The sequence below is a fragment of the Lipotes vexillifer genome, unplaced genomic scaffold, assembly GCF_000442215.2.
Source record: "Lipotes vexillifer unplaced genomic scaffold, Lipotes_vexillifer_v1.1 scaffold371, whole genome shotgun sequence".
Lineage (NCBI taxonomy): Eukaryota > Metazoa > Chordata > Mammalia > Artiodactyla > Lipotidae > Lipotes > Lipotes vexillifer.
In genome coordinates, this window is record NW_006786304.1 from 3,982,301 (window position 1) to 3,986,949 (window position 4,649).

The window sequence follows — 4,649 nt, forward strand, 5'->3', positions numbered from 1 at the left end:
GGAGGGGAGGGGAGGGGAGGGGAGGGGGACGGGGGATACTTCCTGGAATACTTCCGTAGCCTGTTGTCTTTTTAATTAAATTGTCTTTTAGTGAATATTTATTGAGTAGCCTCTCAGGGAGTGGGGACACAGCAAAGACTGAGACAAGTCCAGTGGGAGAGGCACTTACGCTGGAACAGTGACAGGCAAGCCAATATTTTCCCAGTACTAAATCAACCCAAGGGTCAGGTACCAGACAACTAGGACATCCCCTATGCTCCAGAGCCCACTGGAATGATTCAAATTAGCCAGTCCTATGCTGCTGACTCTGCCCTGCCTTTCCCAGTAAAGGCTGTGGTCTGTGTCTTCCTCTTATTCCTTTCTGCCTCTTGACCAATGCAGCTGCCTTTTCCTGTGGCCCTGCGTGCTGTGCCTCTCATTCCTGGGGGGAATGTGGCCAGCAGTAGACTTTTCTTGAATGGCATTGACCTCTCCATGTTATCACTCAGTCACCTCCATCAATTAGAATCCCATGGACACAAATGAGACAGCCCTAGAGGCTGCAGAATCTGATCTTGTCAAGGCGCTGAGCCTGGTCCCATCACTCCAGGGCTGGGGGTGGAGGGACAGAATGCACGGGCTCAGGTGACCCGCAGGGCAGAGTGGTGAAGAGCAGGGACTGAGCCACAGCGCTGAGTCTGGATCATGACCCTGCCATTGTCCAGCGCTGTGAGTTTGGGTGAGTTTCTTAAGCTCTCTGTCCCGCATTCCCCATGTAGAATCCCTTCCTCCAAGGGTCACCGGGAGATTAACTGAGTTAATACTTGTAAGAAGCATGGAGCGTCTAGTGGCCCGTGGGAACATGGTACGTGAGTTAGTTGTTGTTACTGACCGACAAGGTTTAGTCAGCATATGTGACATATTAATGTAGGCATAGGGACTGTAGCAAATAACAAGAAACTCAAAGTCCCTCCCCTCGTGGAATTGGTAACTTCTAGTAGACGAGACAGTCTTAAAGCAAACAGTGTATTGAATAAATAAGATGACCTCAGCTAGTGATAAATGCCACGAAGCAAATTAAAGAAGGAAATATGATGGATACTGACTGGTGAGGGCTGCTTCAGATTGGGTAGTCAGAGAGGGCTTCGTGGAGGCAGTGACTTCTGAGAGTCGATCATGGGAAGGTGTGTGGAGGCATGTTCCTGGCAGAGGGAGCAGCAAGGGCAACGTCCTTAAGGTGAGAGCCAGCTTGACAAACTCTAGGAGCCATCAGACTTGGCCTCTGACAATAACTCCTCCTACCCAAGTGACAGCTCCACGAGGACAGGGATTCTTACCGATTTTTTCATTATTGTGATTATTTGCTTTGCTCCCTGTGAGCCCCTCATCCTCCAGAATTGTTCCTGGCACATAATAGGGTTCATAATAACCATGTGTGGCATACATAAGAGCTGTATCTTCCAGGGATCCAAAATACTTGGGCACAATTTCTCCTGGTGGGCACGACAGTCACATTGCACAATCATTCCAGGGCATTTGTGGGCTCCTGCTATCAATCTTTGGATTCCAGGCAAAGAACCCTCACTTCTCCAAATTTGGGGGTTGGGGGGGCATATCCTGAAAGTCCTCAGTCATTCCTCTCTTGGGAGGGGACGTGTTGAAATGATGGACTGGAGATAGACTGCCTGGGTGTTGCATTTTGACCGCTAGCTGGTGACCTTGAGAAGTGATTTTTTTTTTTTTCTTTTTTGCGGTACTCGGGCCTCTCACTGTTGTCCTCTCCCATTGCGGAGCACAGACTCCGGACGCGCAGGCTCAGCGGCCATGGCTTACGGGCCCAGCCGCTCTGCGGCATGTGGTATCCTCCCGGACCGGGGCACGAACCTGCGTCCCCTGCATCGGCAGGCGGACTCCCAAACACTGCGCCACCAGGGAAGCCCCAGAGAAGTGATTTTGAGGCAGGAGATAGATGGGCCCCAGGCTGAGCAGCTGGAGTTCGTTCCCTGTGGACAGAAACTGCAAAATATCAATAGCAAGACAATCGAGAGAGGAGGCTGGGCCCTGCCCAGGTAATAGATAAAAGGCTATTTATTCCTCATTCTTGAAATCAAGGAGACCTCCCTGTCTATACATGCATAGAAAGGCTCCCTGGAGGTCACAAAGGGAATGGGGCGCCGCCCCATAGTAAGTGATGCTAACTACCCGTAGGCCTCTTTGCTAGAATTCATCTCGGCTAAGAGATGTACACACACACAGAGGAGGACCCAAAGTTATAGCAAATACGGACGCAGAACCAGGCAAAGCAAGATGATTGACCAAAGGAAACCCAGATGAAGTGCCCCATAAAAGTGATTCAAACTACCACGAGGGCATGACTCTCTCTGAGCCCACCCGTGTGTCTATCCACACATACTGTACTTTTTTCTCCTAATAAATACTTTATTTGCTTCACTACTTTCTATCTCTATGTGGAAATTCATTTCTACAGAGCTGACGGGCCAAGGCCTTGTCACTGGTCACTGGTCCCTAGTGGTGTAGCGGCCAGGATTCAGCACTTTCACTGCCGTGGCCCGACCTCAGTCTCTGGCGGGGGAACCAAAATCCTGCTTCAAGCCGCTGCAGGCCAAGGCCACTGGGGCCTTCACCCTCTGCATGGCTTCATCTCCCCCTTTGTAAAATGGAGATAACAGTTGCACTTACCATGTAGGGTTGCTGTGGGACCAGGTGAGATCTGTGCAAAGGACTTAGAATGTGCCTGGGACATAGTGCCAAGTGTTAGCCGCAATTATCATCACTGAGGCTTGCTGCTGGGATTAAGAGATCAGGTCTGTCGGAGCCTGGCACGCAAGACACGTAAGACACACTAGAAAAATATTGACTGAGTTGGCTGCTTACGAGGCCTGGCCAGGTCGCCAACCCCTTTGATTGGATTATATATCTCCTCCCTGCTGCCGCCTCTGTTTCTGCCTCAGGCAGGTCTCTGTGTCCTTCACGGACTGTTCTCTTCTCTTTGCGTCTCTTTGCCCCTCTCTCTGACTTTCTATCCCAGTCCTTTTGTGTTTCTCTGGCTCCCTCCTCTGAATCTCTATTTCTTGCTTCTCTAGATCTCTCCAGGTCTCTCTCAGTCTTTATCTGTGTCTACACATCTCTGAGCGTGTGTCTCTCTAGCTCTAGCTCTCCCTTTCTCTGTATGTGTCTCTCTCCATCTCTGGCTCTGTCTCTCCCTCTGTCTGTGTTTTGTGTCCTTCTCTGACGGCTTCTCCCTGTTTCTCTGGGTCCTAGTTAATCATTCCCTGCCTCCTCCCTCCCCCACATCCTCTCCCCACTTCTCTCTTTTCATCTCTTTGACACTTTGTCTCTTTCTCTCTCTCCTTGGCTCTCTTACTCCCCTCCCTCTCTCTCCCTCTCTTCCTCTCTCTTTTTCTCTCTCTCCCTCTCTCTCTCTCTCTCTCCCTCTCTTTCCTCACTGCCACTCTTTCTTTCTCTTGATTTTGGTCGCTCTGAAATCGCTTTCTCTTGCTCTTTTCTTACTTAACACACATTGCTTGCTGTTGTTGTTGTTTTTGCCCCATCCCTACCCATCTGGCTCGCTGCCCACGGAGGGAGTAAGAGGGAGCTGATTATATAACTGTTTGTTAGGAGTTCAAGGGGATGAGGGACGTGGAGGAGGCCAGGAAGGAACATTTTCTCCCTTCTCATCCTCTTAGCCTCTCCTTTCTCCTCAGTCCGTCAGCCTGGCCTCAGACACGCCTCTCCCAGCTCCATTCTTTCTGGATTGGGTGGAGAGATCCGATAACTGACCCCCTCACCTGGAGACAGTAGAGACTAAATAGCACAGGACCGGAGGGGGTTGGGGGTGCTTAGAAGAGGAGGCAGAGGCTGCGGGCAGGGAGAGCTTCCCCCAGGAGACAGGCAGGCGCTAGGGCTCTCCCCCAGCCCCTAGAAAAGGTATGAAGCCACGGAAACAAGATGTTGATGGAAATTTGGGGGAACAATCCAGTTCAGCTGGCTGAAGCCTAGGACATCCAGTTTCTGGGACCCCAAACCAAGATCTCTGAAGGCAGAAGGGGGGATGCCTGGCCTCCTCCCGACCCCACTGGTTTTGGGCTTTAACAAGGGAGAAAATACTTTACTATTTACCTCCTTCCTGGGGATTCACCATGGTGCTCCAAAAAGTTCTGTAGGTCACTGCTCCACCCACCAGAGAAATGTATTAACCACCTTATCCTCCCAACGCCTACACCTATGAGTAGAGTAAGGGATCCCCTTACTCCACTTATAATCTCACTACCTCTCACCCTGATACACACAAGCTGGTCCCATCCCTCCCCCCTCACACACACACAGCCCAGGGAAAGGAGCCCAAAGCAAGTCACCGGTGGGAGATAGTTCCTGGAGGGGCAAACTGGTGTGCTAATCCTAACCCTGCCCCTTGAGAGCCCAGTGACCTTGGGGACTCTGTTCAAGTGTGAAATGGGGATGACCACAAAGATGTGAATTTCCATGGCAGCGTCAAAGTAAAGAACTTAGCACAGGGTTTCCCTGGTGGCGCAGTGGTTGAGAGTCCGCCTGCCGACGCAGGGGACACGGGTTCGTGCCCCGGTCTGGGAAGGTCCCACATGCCACGGAGCGGCTGGGCCCGTGAGCCATGGCCGCTGAGCCTGCGCGTC